Raw genomic sequence first — 22,287 nt, forward strand, 5'->3', positions numbered from 1 at the left:
GTTGATGCATGTCGGTTGATTATTATGTATGACATGCATGGTTATTATGATGCATGTTGGTTAATTAATGAGTATGACATGCATGGTTATTGTTGATGCATGTCGGTTGATTGTTATGTATGACATGCATGGTTGTTATGATGCATGTTGGTTGATTAGTGAGTATGACATGCGTGGTTACTATTGATGCATGTCGATTGATTATTATGTATGACATGCATGGCTATTCCTGATGCATGTTGGTTGACTATCAAACGTGACATGCATGGTTGTTATTGGTGCATGTTATATTGCTGGATTTATTGCATATGATGCACGAGAAACATGTGATTGGGACATGCTTTATATACTGAGTATGATATCGTTCAGAGCTTGAGCCTCTATGTTTATGGATGGCCCTAATAACACTAATACATGTTTAGTAAGTATGCTAAATGCCTCGTTTATGGATACGGAACATGAGATATATGTTTGGCGGCATGACTTACTTGCGTATGACACTGACTAGTCAGGGACCGACTCTAAAGTCGAGAATCACGTATTGAATGGCTCTATGGCATTAATGATAGACCGACCCTAGGGTCGAAGAACTTATAAGCGCTTGCCTGGTCTACGACCAGATGACTATAGCCAAGGTATACGACCCCGGTGACCGTTTGTCACATGGCTAAGGGACGTTGTCCATAGTTTCGACTCTAGAGTCGTGAGGAAGGTTATGTTGGTGACTAATGACCTTGCACCTGTCCTAATCAAACTTAAGAAAGGATCAATTATCAGTTAAGCCCTGGTGACCCTATCGTCACATGGCTAGAAGGAGCGATGCTCATTATTGTGACTTTTGGCTATTGTCACCTATTTGCTTGGACTGATAGTCCTGAATGGTTATTATGATCGTTGTTGATATTATATCATGCTTTATTGGGTTTTCTTGCTGGGCTTCGGCTCACGGGTGCTACGTGGTGCAGGTAAAGGCAAGAGGAAGCTGGACCATCCTTGAGTTGGAGAGCTTAGGTGATGACGTGTATATATGCAGCTGCTCGTCCGCCACGGCCGAGGTTTAAAGTGGAACTAGGGTTGAACCCTGTTTTGCCGCTTAGAACGGCCTGTTGTAAACATTTTCTGTAATAAACTCTGAAATTATATTTTTGGGATCCCAATGTATATATTAAACGTTCTAGTGAAACATTACATCTTAACCAAAGTTTTTAATCCCTAAACTGCTAATCATCCTTAGTTCACGATTTTGGCCAAATGACTCGATTAGCGAGTTTAGCACTGTTTACAATGCACACCGTAACGGTCCCTGGAGTTTGGGGCGTTACACTAACTATGTTGCACCTTGGTAGCCACAAGCTCACTATGTTGCATGTGGTGCCATAAATAATCCATCATGGCTCAACAGTGGCGATTCTTACCATGTCACTACCAACTTAAGCAACCAGTCTCTTTATGCACCATACACTAGCTCAAATAATGTTATGATCGGAGATGGTATTAATTTATCCATATCTCACACTAGTCATGCTTCTTTACCAACATCCACAACTATTTTTACCTTGAATGATGTTTTTTGTGAACCAACAATGAAAAATAACTAATTTTACTTCTTTATTTTGTGATGTTGATATTGCTTCTATTGAATTCTTACCATTTTCTTTTCACGCAAAGGACCTTCGGACATGGACAAATCTTTTGACAAGCAACACTAAGGATGGATTATATGAATGGCCAACTATACAACCTAAATAAACTCAAACTATTACCTTTTTCTTAAGTCAAAACTACATCATCAAATTGCACCATCATTTGGGACATCCAACTTTTTTATTTTTAAAACACATTATTTCTAATTTTCAATTAGAATTCTCTTCACATTTTCCAAAATAACTTTCATATAATACTTGTATTAACAATAAAAGTCATAAGCTACCATAATCTATTTCATCTTTTACTTCCACACAATTTCTTGAAATTATCTTTTCTGATGTGTGGACTTCTCCTACTGTGTCACGAGATGGTTTTAAATATTAGGTTTTTTTTTTTATCATTTCACAAAAGACATATGGTTTTACCTTCTCAAATAAAAATCCAGAGTTCAAGAATTCTTTAAATGTTACAAAGCCATCGTGGAAAATTATTTGTCTCACAAAGTTATCAATCTCTATTATGATAATGGGGAAAATATATGGGTATCAAAGATTGTCTTTCTCTTCATGGTATACTCCATTAGACCACTCCACCATATACACCTAGATACAACTTTAAAAGAAGACATGTTATATTGTTGAGACAGTCCTACCTTATTTTCTCGTGTCTTTCTTCTAACCACCTTTTTACCTCATAGTTTTGCTATTGATGTCGACCTAATAAACAAATTATCGACCCTACACTAAATTTGTTCTTTCCTTATGAATCAATTTTTAACAATAGTACCAATTACTCTAAAATAACAGTTTTTGGATGTTTATGTAAGATTTGGCTTCACCCATGTACATATATCATAAGTCAAATCCACTATACCAACCGTGCGTGTTTCTTGTTATATTATTTTATATAAATAATATAATATTGATTAAATGATTGTGACAGATAAATTTGGATGTGTCAATTTGTAACATACAAAGAGAAGTTATAAATCTGGTTACTGATTTGTAACTCCCAAAGTATCACCATAATCAATATGTAAAATAAGTTATATAATATTGATTTTATTTTCATATGCTATAATATTTTATAGCTGTTAGGGATGTTATTTTGACAACCAATACGTGTTTGGATGTTACAAAATAGCACGAGAGATGATTTGGGACGTTTTGGCAGCTTGTAACCAAAGTTGTTACTTGGGGTTACAAATCAGTAACCTAACAATTTCAGTTTTGAAGCATATTTTTTATGCCTTGAATGTTGTAACACCCTAAGTAACCCTCAAATCATCCCTATAATTTCATAAACACCAACTTTATTATTGATAGCACCCAAGGGGGTTGCTGAAATTTGAAATCAATTGATATCTCAAACTCTATAAATAAAGACATTTGTTCACTTGTAAAACAACTAAGGGTCTATTTGGCTTTGTTTTCTGTTTTCAAAATTGTGTTTTCAGAATTGAGAACAGAAAACAGTTTTTGTAGTTTTCAAAAAACAAGAGATGTTTGGTTAATGTTTTTTAAAAACAATTTTTTAGTTTTTTTTTTTAAATCTTAAATAAAAAATTAACAAATATATTTACAAAGATAAAAATATTTTAAAAGTTTGTAATAAATAATGAGATAAAATAACTTGAAAGAAAAATGATGAAAAATAAGGAGTAAGAAAGTAAGGAGAGAAAATTTGAAGAAATAGAAATTGAGAAGAGAGAAATTGATCGATGCAAGAAAAAATGAGACAGAATGTAATGACAAAGAAAGTGAAGAGAGAGAAGTGAGTAGAGAGAGAGGAAATGGCGAGAGAGAAAAAATGATGAGAGAGAAAATAAGGAAATATTAAGTGATGAGAGAGAAAGTGAGGATATAGTAAATGATGCAAGCGAAAATAAGGAGATAGAAAATGATGAAAAAGAAAATAGCAAGAGAGAAAGTGAAGAGAGAAAATGTAAGGAGAGAGAAAGTGATGAGAGAGAAAGTAAGGAGAGAGAAAGTGATGAGAGAGAATGTGATGTGAGAGAAAGTGAAGAGAGAGAAAATCATGTGACAATAAATTATGTTAGATAATAATAATTAAAGTGAGAAAAAAAAATATAGACAAAAAAAAATTGAGAACAACACAAAACAACTTTTTGTTGTTCTCAAAATTTTCTGTTTTTTGTAACTTTGTTTTTAAAAATTGTTTTTTGAAAACAAAGCCAAACACCCAAACTTGTTTTCAAAAAACAGTTTTTAGCTTTTAAAAACAAAAAACAGTTTTTTAATTAAAGAGTCAAACGCCCTCTAATTTTCTCTCCACAAAGCACTTGGCTATAAAATACACAAAAGATTTGATAATTTTAGAGAGTTATTTCATAAACTTGAGAGTCCCTTGGTGCTTGGAAATAGGGGAAATTGTACAAAGGTTTAGAATATTGTTCAAAGTGGTGATCCTCATTACTCTACACTTAAGGTGGTGCAAGTGTGAGAGTTTATTTTCCTTATTTTTATCTATTATTCATATTGTATTATTATTGATTTGAATTTGTATTTCTTCATTTCTTATTCTTTTTATATTTTCATTCATTTTATTTTGTATTTTAAGCATAGAGTTGTAACATTTATTTTATTAATCTTCTAGCTCAAAGTGATCTATTGTATAGACTATATAGCTGTATCTTGTGGTTTTATCATCCATTGAATATAACATTCTCTAACTAAAATGGGTCTTATCTCAAAGTGTGTTTATCTGTATTAAACCATCTACTTAAAATTTTGTCTATCGTCATGTTCAATTTTTTTCATGCATCTCATTACTCACCAATCTCTCACGTCCCACTTCCATTGTCGTAACCATTTGGATTCCACTTGCCTTATTGCATCTATTCCTTCATCAACCCAACAGGTAGCGAACACTCCATTTGTAGCAATCTCTCAAAAATTGTCTTCATTTAAGGCCACTCCAAACTCAACCAAATCATCACAATAGTAGGTTGCCCTTGAAAGTCAACCACCATTTAATCTTACCTACCAACCCACCGAACCAACCATCAAAATCTCACCTCCCACCTAACACTACATGACTACCCGAGTTGAGAACAATATTACCAAACCAATCAAGAAACTCAATCTTTACACCCATAAAACCATTTCACAAAATACAGATTATACTTCCATTTTACCAGCTCTCAAAGATAAGAACTGATGTCAAGCTATGTCGGGAAAGTATGATGCACTTGTTCAAAATGGAAAATAGGAATTGGTTCTTCCTGATGGTATTTTTAATTTTTTTGACTTTAAGTGGATTTGCCATATAAAATGATATTATGATGGTTTTATTAACAAGTACAAAGTTTGTTCTGTAGCCAATGACTTTCATCAAAGGCTTGGTGTGGATTACCATGAAACATTCAATCAAGATGTTAAGCCTACCACAATGAACTTGTGCTTGTATCACAATATGTTATGGTTGGTCTCTCCACCAACTGGATGCCAATAATACTTTTCTCCAAGGCTGACTACCTGAAAAATGTCCATTAATTTCATAGAGCCATCTATGGTCAAGCAAACTTTTTGGGCTTGGTATCATAAATTGCTTCAATTTTGAATAGCTCATTGATTAAAAAATTCACCCTCAGATACATCTCCCTCTGTTCCTGACAGTAATAATCATATTTTGTATCTTTTGGTGCATGTTTATAATATTATTTTAATTGGAGTTTGTAAAAAGTCTTGCTCTCCACTTATCTCTCGAAGATATTGGTTCATTTTCTTATTGTCTTTGTATGAATTTCTCCTACATCGTCTTGGCATCTTGCTATCACATAAAATATACATTTAGAATCTACTAAAATGGTCCAATATGGAAGATGCCAAACCTATTCTTACTCCATTACCAATTGGTTCAACAACAATTTCCATAAACTTGAGCACACCTCTTTCACATCCACCTCCATATTATGCAGTATTTGGTAGCCTACAATATCTTTTAATTTGACTAGACATTTCTTTTGCGGTCAATAAATGGCCTAGTTTATGTACCAGCCAACTAACGAGAATTAGAGTCTTGGTTGGCTAGGCTTTTAAAAACCACTTTTGGGCTTTTAAAGTTTAAAAACACTTAAAATGGTTTGGTTGGATTACTAACAGACTTCAACATTTGACTCTATAAAGCTCTTTGAAGGGAAGCTAATATTTGTAGCTTCTTGAGGAAGAACTTTTTGATAAGCCAAAAGCATAAGCTTAGCCAAACAAACTATAGGTTCTTGTTAAAGGTATTTTATGCTATTTGTGTGGTACATCAGACAAATGGCTTATTCTCTACTATGATTCTCCCTTAATTTATGCCTTCTCAAATGCAAATTGGGCTGGAAATAAAGTCAATTAGTATCCAACTAGTGCTTACTTGGTTCATCTTGGGTGAAACCTAGCACTTTGGTGCTCGAAGATGCAACAAATAATGCTCACTTTTCTAAAGAAGCACAGTACCACTTGGTAGTTGTCACTTATGTTGATCTTCGTTAAGTTTGCTCTTTCCTTTTAGAACTTGGAATTAGCTTAACAAGTTCTCCTATTGTTTAATGTGGTAATGTTGGTGCAACATAGTTAAGTTTTAATCTTGTTTTTCATTCTAGAATGAAACATGTCACTAAGGTCAAGTCCAATATGGTCTCCTTCAGGTATCTCATGTCTCTTATGCATACTAGTTTGTTGATATCCTCACTAAACCATTGTATACTTCCCAATTTCAACTATTACAATACAAGATTACTTTATGGTCTATGATATATATATATATATTTTTGTTGAATTGAACTTATGGCCTATGTTGAGGAGCATATCGAATACATATATAATTATGTAAAGAGTAGGTAACTGTTTGGTATTCTATATTTTTGTAAAGTATCATTTTGGTACCCGTGTTTACAATAATGTTAATTTGGTATCCTGTTTTTTGAAATCGTTCATATTTTGTACCCTAAACTCAAATTTAATTAATAAAATTTGACCAATTTAATCGAATTGCTCTTAAATATATGAGTTCAAAATTCAAATATAATTACTTAATTACATATAATTTATGTCAATTTGGTGATACTGAAATTTTTTTTTTATCAAATTTGAGTCTAGGGTACCAAATATGTATGATTTTAAAATACAAAGTACCATATGAGCATTATTAAGAAGAGAGTATCAAAATGATACTTTGTAAAAACACAAGTTACCAAATAAGTAAATTCCCTTATGTAAATATTTAACAGCTCGTTTTTATTTCCTAAATATGATTTCTTTTTCTTTATGCTATAGTGTATAGTATTCATAAAAAGAAGGCTACCTTGTCTTATTATTATTATAATAATAATAATTATTATTATTATATGTAGATATGTTGTAGTCTTTAGATTGATATTAGTTAGTTATATTAGGGCTGAGCATAAAATAAAAAAAAAACTGAAAAAACCAAGTACACCGACCTTCCGAACACCGAAAAAACCAAAACCAATTAAACCTAACACTGAAAAAACCATTAACGGTGTAAACCGCCACTGTTCGGTCGGTTTGAAAAATCCGTGTGGACCAACCGGTTTGAATCGAAACCGACCGAAATTATAAATATATGTAGGTTATGTTATGCTTATGGATTTTTAATTATGTTTTCAAACTTTTTAATTTGTGAATGTAAATATGTTCTATGTATTTATGTTTTAAGAAAGCACAAAAATAGATTCAAACAATCCAAATTTTTTAGTTTTTTTTTAACTAAAACTTTCTAAAACATTATGGAATTTTTTTTTTTAAAATGGACTTCGATTTGGTCAGTTTAACCGACCAAACCGTGGTAAAAAACGATCGATTTTTTTCATTAATTGGTTTGGTCGGTCGGTTTTCGGATCGCACCAATCCAGACCGAAAACCGAATTCTAGATTTAATAATATGAAAAAATCGCGCCCAAACCGACCGATGTTTAGCCTAAATTGTATACTCAATATTATTTAAAACATTTGATTATAATGAAATAAATGGCTTTTCACAAATATTAAATCTACACTCATAACTATCTACATACAATAATCCCAAAATAAAAATTATTTAATATCTAAAATTATATTGAACCACTAAATTTTAAAAATTATGAATAAAAAAGAAAATCTAACAATTTGTTAAGACTAATAAAACAATAATTTTATATATGAAATTGGTATTTTATATATAAAAATTAAAAAAAAAAACTCTTGTTACACTATATAATGTGAAGATGGTTTGGGAACATGCAAAATTTGAACAAGCCAGCCACAAGGTAAAATCAGAATATTACACATCAGAATCATGATCAGGGGGAGAGAGGTGATGAGATCAATTTGCATTTTGGTGAGTGTAGTGGTGACCACGAGTGCCTCTTTCACGGCGTCTCGAGCAGCCACCACGGCCTCCTCAAGCTTTGTATGCGTCAAGTAATAGGTGCATAATTGACTCAGAATACAGTCGTGCCTATCCTGAAACCTTTCAACTCTTCGTTGGCTTCTTCCAATGCTTCCTTTATCACATTTAGCTTATCTTTTCTCATTTGCTTATTTTGCCATCTATTTATGGCTGGGCTTGTAACACCCTCACTTATTTTAGTTAAAATCATATTTGAGGTGTTACGTTTTAAAACTATATCATAATTTATCACTGCGGAAGTCTAGACATTTTTTTTTTTAAACTTGAAAACTTATTTCACATTATTTACATTAAACATAAAGTGTGTCTCAAACATATTATACATAAGTATTAAATAACCCAATTTATTTTCAAAACATAACTTCACACTTTATTACAAACATTTCACTGATAACTGAAATAACCCACAAAAGGTCGATATGTTGATATGTACAAATCAGGGTCAGGACCATGCTTCAGTTCTCCTCATGTCATTCACACATTTCTTTCTCTACCTGCAACACAAGACAACTGTGAGCCTAAAGCTCATTAAGCAAGGTAATGCATGCAATGCTAATGATTACCCAATATCAATGGACATACACAACTTCTTTTTAAATTTTGGGCCCCTTAATATTGTGCACACTATTTGAATTGGTCAATGCCTGCAGGGCTTGTTACACATATAATATAAAATCCCATGAGTTCTCCTCCGGCTAGCCTTCACCACAGTAGGGCACATTATAAACCTTATTCCATCGTTGCCCCATCGGGCTCAAGAGTTAAGGCAGCCACACACTGTGGTGTCAATACATATAACAATAACTCATATGGAGGAGAAATAAAAACGGAAACATGGCAAACAATATAATTGGTTCACTAAAACCTAGCCCAAATTATTGGGCAGCCACTATAAGCCTACTATAGGCCTCCGTTTACACTTATTAACACTTTCATTTGCCTTTTCAAAACAGTGACACTGAACTTAAACTTCTTATTACAACTTTCTTTTATGTTGCACAAAACTTACAAAGGCATCATATGATTAATCATCATAATATCATGCATGGTCTTATATCATATAATAATTTACCATATCACTATTATGCCATGCATACAAATTTATGATGAAGTGTCAATGTATGTTAATACCACTTACTCACAAATATTCATATAATGCATACTTTCACATAACATGTAATTCTTGTGTTGCAGTTGAGTACTTTACTTACCTTTTGTCCAAAATATAATTCACCGTGTAACAAGTGGTGTCTTAGGTATTGATGTGCTTATCCTGACAATGGCATGGATTTCTCATCATAATGATGGCAGTAATACATTGAACTCTCATTTTAAAAAATATCCATAAAACATCATATCAAATTTCATACCCAAAACATGCCTAAAGTGCCTTAAACCACATAGATCGAGCATTAGATTTATCTTAGACATTTGGAGAAATTTTGGCAGAGTTTCCCCTTAATTTTAGCTATCCTCAAATATCAAAATCAACCAATAATCAACATCAAATAACCTGCCATAACCATATATATCCCAAATACCAACATAATTCATCATAAAGTTATCATATACCGATTTTGATAAAATTCTAATTTCCTAGATCTTCACCTAAATTAAATGAGTCTCCACATCTATTCAAACATTTATAAACATATACACTCTCTTATAAACTCAATCAAATAACCAAAAATCATCTTGTACTCCAAGAACCCCAAAAACCTCATAAAACACAAAATTTCACTTACCGAGAAACTTTTCGGCGAAAACAATCTCTTCAAGCTTTTCTAAACCTCAAACCACTTGGAAACCCCAAGAAATATCTTAAAAATGATAAAACACCATATATAAGCTTTCAGAAAAATTCAAAAACATGGTTTAACTTCCAAGTACAATAACTTACCATAAAAAGGCTAGAACTAAGCTTAATCTACTTCTTTGGCTTTGCTTTCACTTGGATCTCCTTAGAATTTCTTCAAACCAGCCAAGAAATGGTTTTTGGTTTTCTTTTCTCTCTGTTTTTCAGAGTAATGGTCGTGCAAAGTGATAAGGTTGATGAAAATTCCTTATTTTCAATGATTTAGCCTTATTGTATCAAAATTTGACACCTTTCATCTCATCATTTCACCTTTTGACTTATGAAAACCTTATCACTTCAATAATTTTGACTTAATCATCTGCTAGGCCTATTATCCTTATGTGTAAAACACTCACACCAAACCTTAGGTCCATATGACTTCATACCCAATAGTTATGCTTACCCGATCGAGCGTAGCGCACTTATGCTAAGCTCATTTTGACTTTGCATCAATACCACTGATTATGTATACCTCCCATCAAGAATTGATCTAATGGTTCTAAAACCATTTTTACATCATCAATGAGACCTTAATCATACCTCGATTACATTTGGTAAATCCATAAATACTCAATTTTACACCGAAATACTAGTAATCGACATTGTACTATTTTTCACTACTTAACCTATTTTGCCTTCTATATCTCACTTTCATCACTTAATTCCATGCCTTGTCCATATTTTTCATACTTTCTTATATCTTGAGCACATCAAACACCCATAAAAGACAACTCAAATGCCACAAGGTTAATAATATTGAGCATACATATAGACATCACATACACAACTTTTATACTTATACATGAAAACACTTATAAGAATATGCATATGCTCAAATTATACATATTGTATGATATGTAATGCAATGCAATCATGTGATTATTGGCTATATTATATCAAAATAATGTGGGTGCTACAGGGCTCACAAGAAAATACGAAGTGGTAGACAACCTAATTATGGTGAATATCAAATACCCAAAATTCATGTTGGATGTCCTCATTATTTTATCATGAAGTATAATAAAAAGAAACGAAAAAAGGCATGTGAGAGAACAAGGATAAGTTTTTAGTACCTTTCTTTCATTGGGGGATTTGAATTGCTTTCAAATTTAATACATTTTCACTACATTTTACTCTCCATTAGGGAAACGTATACTATAGGGGTGCACACGGGTTGAGTTTTCGGGTTTCAGGTGCATCAGGTTCGGGTTTTGCGGGTTTTGGGTGGAGGAATGTGGTACCGAATCTGGTCTGAAATTTTTGGGTTTGGGGTGATTTCAGGTTTGGTTGGGTTTCAGGTGGGATTGGTCAAAAAATGAGCTTTAGGGCGAAAATGGGCCTTGGTAAAAAAATTCAAAAATACCATTTTTTTGACACTTTAAATTTTTTTTTTTTTTACTTTTCACATGTTTTTTTTAACTTTGTTGTTAGTTTGGTAATGTTGATTTTTTACAAACTGGGCCTTAGTAATTTTCTTTTAAAAAAGCATTAAATTTTTCGATTTTTTTTTAAATTATGTTCGGTGTGTTCTTAATTTCAAAACTCGAACCATGTCAGGTTCGAACTAGATTTCACTCGAATTCGGCGGGTTTTGCAAAAAATCGAGTTGCGGGTCGGGCGGGTTTACCAGTTTTTCGGGTCAAATGTTCACCCTTAGTATATTATTAGGGTAAAGGCATTCAAAAGAAATATATAAAAATCCTCTTATTTTTATCATGAGTATAATAAAAAGAAATGGGAAAAAATGCATGTGAGAGAACAAAAATAAGTTTTTAATACCTTTCTTTCACTGGGGGGACTTTGAATTACTTTCAAATTTAATACATTTTCACTGCATTTTACTCTCCATTAGGGAAACATATATTATAAGGGTGTACACAGGTTGGATTTTCGAGTTTCGGGTGCGTCAAGTTCAGGTTTTGCGGGTTTCGGGTGGAAAAAAGTGGTACCGAATCCGGTCCGAAATTTTCGAGTTTTGGGAATTGGTCAAAAAATGAGCTTTGGACTGAAAATGGGCCTTTGGTAAAAAATTTCAAAAATACTTTTTTTTATTTATTTTTTACTTTTCACATGTTTTTTTTAACTATGTTGTTAGTTTGGTAATGTTGATTTTTTACAAATTCGGCCTTAGTATTTTTTATTTAAAAAAAAACATTAGTTTTTTTTATTTTTTTTTAATGATGTTCGAGTTCGGGTGTAAACCCGTATTTTCTTAATTTCAAAATGCGAACCCAACCCAAACTATGTTAGGTTCGAACCGGATTTTACCCGAATTCGACAGGTTTTGCAAAAAATCTGGTTTTCAGGTTGGGTGGATTTGCTGGTTTTTCGAGTCAAATGTTCACCCATAGTATATTATTAGGGTAAAGGCATTGAAAATAAATATATAAAAATCCTCTTTGTTTTATCATGAGTATAATAAAAATGAGTAATGATAAAAAGCAGTGGGTCTCAGTTTTAATAAATGTGATTGGTTAGACCAAACTGCCATATCACTGTGTGTAATGTTTGGGTGCAAATGTTCACCCATAGTATATTATTAGGGTAAATGCATTGAAAATAAATATATAAAAATCCTCTTTGTTTTATCATGAGTATAATAAAAATGAGTAATGATAAAAAGCAGTGGGTCTCAGTTTTAATAAATGTGATTGGTTAGACCAAACTGCCATATCACTGTGTGTAATGTTTGGATGCAAATGTTCACCCATAGTATATTATTAGGGTAAATGCATTGAAAATAAATATATAAAAATCCTCTTTGTTTTATCATGAGTATAATAAAAATGAGTAATGATAAAAAGCAGTGGGTCTCAATTTTAATAAATGTGATTGGTTAGATCAAACTGCCATATCACTGTGTGTAATATTTGGGTGCACATATCATTACTCAATAAAAAGAACCCGAAAAAAAATGGGGGACTTTGAATTGCATTTGGGTTTAATACATTTTGCTCTCCATTAGGGAAACATATATTATTACTGTAAAGACAAAAGAAAAAATAAATTGGTTTGTGCGCATCCAGGGAATCGAACCCTGGTCAGTACCGTGGGAGGGTACTATGATACCACTACACCAGATGCGCCTTCTGACTTCTGCTGTGGTAAATTTATTTAAAAACCTTTAAAACAAACGGTGATTATTTTAGAAAACACAACCACACTTTACGCAGTATTTTGTAATAATTACAAATATATATTTTTAATTTTTTTAGAAGATTATGTGGTAGATATTCATTTTCCACCTCCTGTACAACATGCTCTTTATATGGACACATGAGGGTATATTGACTATTTTTTTTTTCTTCATGATGGTGTTCATTGTATAGGAAGAGTCATGGTCTTCATTATTAGTTGTACACTAAGAGACATAGGAAGGGCCTCGTATTGCCTCCGTTTGCGACCTCCCTAAGAAAAGACTTCCGAATATGTTTATTTTATCTCAAGGTTGACTTCTCTTATGAGAATATAATTAGTGATGTATTTCAAGTTTGAATGACCCTAAGACACACTCTTAAGTTAAGTCATTGATTGAAAATAATGAGTTACACTCCAAATATGTATCTAGGCTTTCGAGCACGACTAATGCATTTTGACCAAGCTGGAGATAGTTCACAAGTCAAAAGAGAAAAATGCGTTTTTAAGTTTTCACTTATGAAATTGAGATTTGTCTCAAAATTAATTTTGAGTTAGCCTGACCTACCCCAGGGTGGTCTATTAATTTTCAAATTAATTTATCGTGGATTAATATATATTTTTATGTGTTTTTATATGTTGCATTCATGCATCATGATCACTTTTCCAAATAAAATATGATATTTATTATATGTTTTAATTCATTATATTTTATTTATTTATTTTCAGCAATAATGGTTAATTCTCTTAACCTTAATCAAGAACCTCAAAATGTGAAATAACCAGTGAATCCTTGTGATGGCTACCTAAGTATTTTTCATTTAGACTTCAACAATCTTGATATTTGGTGCAGAAACATACACATAATTCTCAGTGAACTAAAAGTGTATGATGCAATTATTGATGTGTCTCCAGATGAGCCATCAACTTTATTTGATTATGATAGTAATAAAAAATATGTGAATTGGATGAGATCTGATTATTTGGCTCGTAATTGCATACTAAAGATTGTGCCCGACGATATTAAATTGAGATATGTGAACCTTAGATCTACATATGAGATATGAGAAATTATCAAAAGAGATTCTTTTGATCACTTAAGAAGTTTGCAAGAAGAAATGATAAATATGATTTGCTCATCTTCTTTTAATATATTTGAATAGTTAATTCAAATTTTTATGCCACTATATTTTTGTCTTGTTTTTCAGGAACACATTATTCAAGAAAACAAAATAATGCGAAAGAGAAACAAGAAAAAGATTGTAGATTGGTAGACCAAGAGATAACTGACATGGAAACTAGTTTTTTCATTTTCAACTTTGAATTAAGCATTCTTTCTTTAAAGTAGTTATAAAATTCTTTCTAGAAACTATGTTTTTTTATTCATTTATTTGATGAATGAACAAGTTTAATATTTCTTTTTAATAATAAATTTAGTTGTTATTTTTGAAATATACTCGTTCAACCTATTTCATCAATGAGTATAAATGATAATTACGAATTATTTATTATTGTGCAAATCGTAGATTTAATAAGACATATTACTCCAACCAGAATTAAGTGAAACATATATGTGAATTCTTTTTTAGATTGGGTTGTAAATAATTAGACACATAAAACAAATAAAAGACAGTCTTTTATTGGAACCATTAATTGGTTTTCTCCTTGTTTGTATAGTTTATTAATTAAAGTTAACCAAAAGACATTTCTCCAATAAATGCTCAAAAATCACATAATTGTTTAGCTAATGCATAGAGATGTACGTTGAACCTTTTAATATACAAAGATAAAAGAAATAATAAATAGTAAGTCAATATTGATTGATATTTATTTTATATATGTTTAACTTTGATTGAATGCAAAGAAAATTTCAAGAAATTTTCGTGCAACATTCAAAGCAAAGTCACTTAGAGACTTATTTGTTCTAGTCAAAAGGAAGTCTAAACTCTAATTTATAATTCAAGTAATTTGCATGTGAACTTGGAATTCAAACTGATGGACCCAAAACGGGTATGTTTTAAATATTATAAATCACAAGCGCACAAATTGTTCATATAGAATAGTGATCGTGTAAGCAAGGATGTCGAACCCAAATGAGTTGTCTAAAATAAAAATAAAATTTTTAAAAAACTATTTTAAACCAAAATTAATAAATTCTAACCTAGCTCCAAAGATTGATAAGACATTGTAACAAGAAAATCAAATAAGAGACAATAGTAAAGAAATTAAAGACAGTATATAAACATAAATTAATAGTAGAAATCAAGATGGTAAAAGAAGATTATTAAGGTATTAGAATCCACAAAATATAAGTTCAATAATATTTATAAGTACATTGATTCCCAAGTTTTAGTAATAGTATAAATTAATCAAACCATCACTTATTCAAATTAGATATTCTATTTGAGCACAAGTTTTTATAAAAATATAGGATCTATCTTCACTTTTTAAAATTATAATTTCAAAGTATTTAATATAAATCAATCTAATGAAATAACAAATAAATCAATGAACATTATTTATAAGGCAAAACTAGGGGTGGCAATTCGTGTAAACATGTCAGATTCGTGTCGACACGATTATGACACGACACGATTAAGGTCAACACGAACACGACACGATTATCAAACGTGTCAAAAATATGAACACGAACACGACACGATTATTAAACGGGTCAACACGACACGAACACGATAACACGATTATGACACGATTAATCATAATTATACGAAAAAAATCAGAAAACCTATGTAAAGTATACGTGTTATCGTGTCTGACACGACACGATTATTAAATGGGTCGACACGATTATGACACGACACGATCAAGGTAAACACGAACACGACACGATTATTAAACGTGTCAAAAACTCAAACACAAACACGACACGATTATTAAACGTGTCGTGTTCGTGTTTACCTTAATCGTGTCGTGTCGTGTCATCGTGTCGTGACCCAAATTGCCACCCCTAGGCAAAACATAATATTTTTGTTCTAAGCATTGGATGTGTACAATTTAATGACACATCTTACACAAAGAATATTATGTTTTTGCACTAATGAAGAACAAAGTGTAAATATGAGCTAACAATAAAAAATACATGATATTTAAGATGAAAGAAGATATTTGAAAAAGAAAAATCCATAAACTTTGTTGCACAAATGGGAAATCAACATACAAAATAAATACTATCTAGTTACATATTATTTCATCATCACCTTAATAATCTTAAAAAGATTAGAAACTCATAACTATAATAGAAAATACAAACAAAAAAATTACAAACATAACTTAGGAAAATTTGGAGGAAAACCCCCAAATTGTTCCTCTAAAAATACATAGAAAATTAATCAAAAAGAAGAAGAAGATGAAGAGAATAGAGAGGTTTGAAAGTGTAGAACTTGTGTAGTGTGACCTCTCCCCAAAATAAGCACTCCCAAATGGTCTTCAAAACTCTCTATTTATAGCCAAAATGAGAATATTAAAATAATCAATTTAAATTAATTAAATTGATTAAATTAATAATAATATAACAAATATGGGTAAATTATAGAGTATAATGATGTTGTTATGGTGAAAAATGTGGAAAAATTGGGTAAAAATGTGGCATTTTTTGACCTAGGGGACAAAGGTACAAATGATGGGCTCAAGAAGGGTGAAAAAGAAGGTAAAGGTGGTTTGAGGGTGTTGGGCGGCTGTAGGGGGGCTCATGGTAGTCTTGGCCCGAGTGGGGTGTGTCTTTGGTTGGTTGGCCTGGCGTGGAGCAGGAGGTGCGGTTGTGTGCAGTTGCTGGAAGTGGGCAGGATTGGGTCGAATGGCTGGGAGAGGATGAAGGCTTCAGCTGGGCAACTGTTGGGAACGACTGGGCAGCTGTTGGGCCTGCTGTGGGCATGATTGATGCTGGCGGGCCTAATAGGTGGTGAGAGGCAAGCGGCTGCATTTGGCTTCGGCTGGGAAGGGAGGCAGCAGGGAGACGGGCCGTGGGCCTGGGGAGGCTGGGCTGTTGGGTGGAAATGAAGCAGGTTGGGCCTAATGCTGCTGGGTCGGTGGTGCTGGGCATTGAAGGAAGCTTCAATTTCCTCATTTTTCTCCTTTCTTTCTTCAAAAATGCCACTTCTTTCTTTTGATTTCCTTACTTCTCAAAGCCCAAAAAAAAAAAAAACAACATACTCCCTACAAAATAAATTATAATAAAATATTTCCAACTATAAAATAAATCAAGTTAATTATTTGAAAATATTAATTGTCACTTAATTTATATTTAACATTTAAAGTCAATAATACAACATTTTTTTTCTTAAATTAAACAACAATAATTCCAATAATTAACTACAACATAATACAATAAAATATCTAGAAAAACATATAAAAATCTAGAAAAATACAATAAGACTAATAAATTCAAAATTACTTAAAAACTTAATAAATCAATTAAAAACTCAATAACCAAGCAATAATTAGCATAAAAAAAAAGGTAAAATAACTCTATTTTGTAGAGTTATTACAAACCCAACTCACATACAACTAGAATACTAAGCGAAATTAGTATTTTGGAAATGAAATATAATCATATCAAATATTATAAAATAGATAATGAGTAATCATTATCATCTTTATTATTTCTATAATTTTAACACTTGTTATATTATGTACATGTTTGATTGTACAACATCAAAGAGTTAGAAGTTGAGATTCACAAGTGGTTATGTGAATAAATTGAAAATTTTCCATGAAGTCATTTAGTGAAACAATTTAATAATCATAAAATATTACAAAAGAGTTTGTATCCCTTTAATAATACTTTAATGAAGCATGATTATTGTAATCGCTACACTTTCTAGTTAAATTGTAATAGAAATAATGACAGCAAGTCAAATAAGCAAGTTGCTGATAATTAAATATGATAAAACCAAAGACTATCACAAATTATGTAAAGCATTGTTGTAGTGGGAGCGTTAGTTAGTAACTACTCCATTACAAATGTAAAGATAGTTAAATTGTGTGTAACACAATCTAACAATACTTCATTCAAGTACTAGTATATGAAATGAAAAAAGTTTTTACAGAAAACAATGGTTGAAACACCATGAATCTAGAAATGGAATTTGAAATTCTATGACATCTGGATTCTTGAACATCCAACTAAAGTTCATTGAACTTCAGTTTGAAACAGGATAGTCAAGATGAATAGGAGAACAGATAAAAGTACAGACTTTTCAAAGTTAGGTTAATAGCCTAAGGTTATAAACAGAAATAATAATTTATTACTTGAATAAATATCTTCTATTGTAACCAAACTTATATCTGTTTACATACTCTTATCCACTGATTTATGCATGGATTGTGAGATAAATTTAAATGTATGTCTAAGTAGTCTTTTACTGAATGGCTGACATGACAAAATCATTTGAAGATTTCGACTAGAAAGATTACGTTGTGATTCTTATTCTTAATATCGACAACGTTTTAATCATTGGGAATGATTTAGAGAAATCGTCAATAGACAAGAAATGGTTAGCTGAACATTTCTAAATATTAGATTTAGAAATATCAATAACGTTCTATACATTCAAGCCTATAGAGATTGAAAGAACAATCATTTGGCAATGTCTCAAGCGACTTATATAGATAAGAAGCTTAAATGCTTTAGTTTACAAAAATCCAAGAAAGATTTTTCGCCTTCCCAGTCAGGGGGATGTATTATCTAAATAATAATGTCCATGCATTCTTTTACTAGAAAAGAAGGACATGAGACAGTTATTCCTACAACTCAGTGATAGACTATTTAATGTATCGAATGTTTCGAATTGACATTTGTTATACAGTGGGAATAAACATCAATTTTCAATCCAATGATGGATTGAGTCATTGAATAATTACAAGGACGTAATTTTGAGTATCTTGAATATAATAGAGATTATTTGTAAGTGCATTTAGACAGAGACCTAAAATCCCAAAGGATGAACTGATTTTAAACCTTCAAAGATTGATATCAGAATCAACTTCCATAACTGTGGAGGAGACATGTTAATCTGTAAATGTATTAGACATTTCATATTTGTATGTTTCACCACAAAAGTTGAAATGTAACAACTACGAGCAATTAAAAAGGTTATTTGACTTAGTTGAGTTCCTTATCATTCAGGAAATGATTTCAGACTAGAATAAACAACTAGTATCTCATTGCGAAATCAATGGAGATACAACTATTCTATAAGAACTAGAAATCATGAGAGGGCAAAGCACATGAAATGAAGTATCATTTAATTCAAGACAATTTTACATAATTGATGTAATGATCTTGAAGATAACTTCAAAACAATTTCTTACAAAATTGTTACAAAGACTTTGTAAGACAAATTCGGTCAGGAGAATATGATTGACACATTAAAAGAGATGCCTCAATTTGCTTTAGGGCAAGTGGGAGATTATTGGGAATAATGCACTTAAAGCAATTGTAGTTCACAAATGTTTTAAATGAAATAAATAATTGAATTGAATTATTATTATATATAGACTATGTCCAATATTATGTTGATAATATTAAGTAAATATCATAATGTTACAAAGTTTATCTATGTGGTCTTAATCTCATATTGGTGTGAGAGATCGGGATTAAGATAATAAACTTAAAATAGTTCGTAGTAAAATAAATTATGGAATATTTAGATTAATTACTGCTAGTACGGTTCGCTAGTATTATGAATATAAGTGACCTAAATCCGAGTCACTAGTGTAGTAGGACACTTTTTAGTAAATGTACTTTATATATAGTGATATATAGAACTGGACCAAATGTGATTTGTTAATACTTGTTTAAATACTGTTTCATAGTATTAATCAAACACATCAAGCGATGATCATATACATGATGATCTTAATCCTGAGGTTGTTATGAACTCCTATATATATCATCTGATCCTTTGATTCATGCTTTAAGATTTGTTAGAATGATCAGGCTAAGAACAACTGTTTTGGGGACTAAATGATATATATGACTGAGGATGTAGTTTAACAGATATAGAATCTATACCTTCTTACAGATTGAATAATGGTTCCCTATTGGGTTGACTTTTGGAACTGAAAATGCTATGAGCGCTCACTTCGCAAACTTGTTATGACACAACCTTCACTAGTAAAGTCAATGGTACTCTAGGAACAAGATATAGCTAAAAGGATAAAACGATAATTTTATTCCCTTTGAATTATGAACCATTAATAGAGGATTAATGTTGTATGTAATGATTATATCAATGGACAATTTATTATTTGATAAAGAACTTAGTAAATATATGTCTATAATTATCAGGAATTCAATATCATATTTATAGTGGTGTAATCATGAGATTAATAAATATGATTATTTAATCAAATAACTTTGATTAATAATATAATATTTATTGGTGCTTGATATTATAAGTCCATAGGTTCCTAGGGTGACTCTATCAACACCATATAAATGTAAGAGTTGATACAAGAGTAAAAATGTAATTTGAGAATAAATTTATTCTTCGAGTCAAGTATGCAATTATATGATAATTGAGGTTGAATAATTAATTATTATTTTTTGAAAATATATTTATTAATTTAAATATATAATTTTTGAAATTCATATATATAAATAAATAAATAAATAAAATTTTGAAATTAATTATTTTATTTGAGTGCGAGAAAATAAAATTGGTAAGTCAAAAATAATTTTTGATTTATTGAATTTTAAAAGATGATAATAATGATGATCATCAATTTAAATTAAAATTTTTAAAATATGGTTGTTATCTTAAAAAGAAATAGTAGTTCACGCATGACATAGTCGAGAGAAATAGAGTATATTATTGAGCATATAACCTGTAATTTCCCATTTAAAATGTCATAGTTAGTTCAAATTTCAAAATTATTTTATCATTACATGATTAAAAATGACTGGTTAAAATTATAAGAGGTGCGACTCCCTTAAATACAAAAGAGAATTTGTTTGTGTGGAATTTTATTATTGTACTACGAGATAAAGCGGATGATACAAATGCCAGACACCAGTCAATTTATTGTGTTTGACCTCAAAACTATCTCCTCCTCGGGTCAAAAGTAAGGTTTTGGAGACTTATAGCTGTCAAATGCAACGAAGATATGATCATAAAGGGGGCATACCTCAAAGGCTACTTTAACTTATACCTTGTAGGGGGATGAATATGAGTTTCCCACATGAGTCATTGAGTAGATGAGTCTCTTTTTAGAAAGTACAAAGAAAGCTAATTTAGATCTCAAGCATATATACTTGTGCAAGCAAATGACTTAAATGTAATATTGTGTGTATTTGTGGAAGGAAATGGTTCCCTTATATAGGTGGAAAGCAAACTTCAGAGTTGTTCAATCGGTGGGGAGTCCTTAGGTGGCATTAGCACTATGCGATGTTGGCTACTGGGCCAGCTCATCAACTTGATTTTAAATGGGCAAGTCCTAGGAGACCAATCACCAGGTTGGGATGGCGTGTAGCATACTCCTCAAATTTGTATGCATGCAACCTCTACTTCATAATCGTCTCGTTCATCATCGCACCAAGATCAATTGACTGGAAACGTGATACTCACGAGTGGGAAGGATGAGTCAAGATAAGGAAGGCAGGACTAATGTGTACTCATAGTGCATTGATGATCCCCATGCAACAATTCAGGAGTCTGAACGAGTTTTATTACATTTTAGGTTGTATATAAATTTTGGTATATATTACATGTAATTATAATCTTGTTATATGTATAAGTTTTCTAAAGATACAATTTCAATTTTTTTTATATACAAATTTGTTTTTTTTTATATATAATTAATGTGAGTGTTTGGTATAAGATTTTGATACTTTTTATATGAAATTTAATTTCTCTATAATGGTATGTAAATTTCGTATATACTACCATTATGTAATTACATGCATAGTAGTATATTTAAAAGAATCAAATCACTTGTCTAGCCCAGGAGTGTTTTGTAAAAATTACCTAAATGGAAACTTTTATTAGGCAAATAGCTTTTCAAAAAAAATTATTAGCAAAATGGCCTTTTTTTTAATTAACAAAAATCTTAATTAAAACTCATTTAATTAACATTAATGTATATTTTTTGGCTGAAACCTCCTGAACTAGATTGAAAATAAAAAAGAAACCCTAGGAAAGAGAAATCCTCATGCACTCTTGAACGTGAATGTCTGATTCTCCTTTCCTCATTTATTGTAAATGTTAGTACTT

At 31.2% G+C, this 22,287-nt stretch overlaps 1 long non-coding RNA gene and 1 other non-coding gene across 2 annotated transcripts; both read right to left on the reverse strand.

Annotated features, from left to right (window-relative positions):
- Positions 1–8,327: 8,327 nt before the first annotated feature.
- On the reverse strand, positions 8,328–10,780 carry LOC133789506 (uncharacterized). Its single transcript, XR_009873587.1, has 4 exons — positions 9,965–10,780; positions 9,810–9,884; positions 9,276–9,337; positions 8,328–8,558 (listed from the first exon to the last, which is right to left on the reverse strand). It is a non-coding gene; the product is annotated as an uncharacterized LOC133789506 (long non-coding RNA).
- A 2,154-nt stretch (positions 10,781–12,934) lies between these two features.
- Positions 12,935–13,005, reverse strand: TRNAG-CCC (transfer RNA glycine (anticodon CCC)). Its single transcript has one exon. It is a non-coding gene; the product is annotated as a tRNA-Gly (tRNA).
- Between the last annotated feature and the right edge of the window lie 9,282 nt (positions 13,006–22,287).

The sequence above is a fragment of the Humulus lupulus genome, chromosome 7 (assembly GCF_963169125.1).
Source record: "Humulus lupulus chromosome 7, drHumLupu1.1, whole genome shotgun sequence".
Classification (NCBI taxonomy): Eukaryota; Viridiplantae; Streptophyta; class Magnoliopsida; order Rosales; family Cannabaceae; genus Humulus; species Humulus lupulus.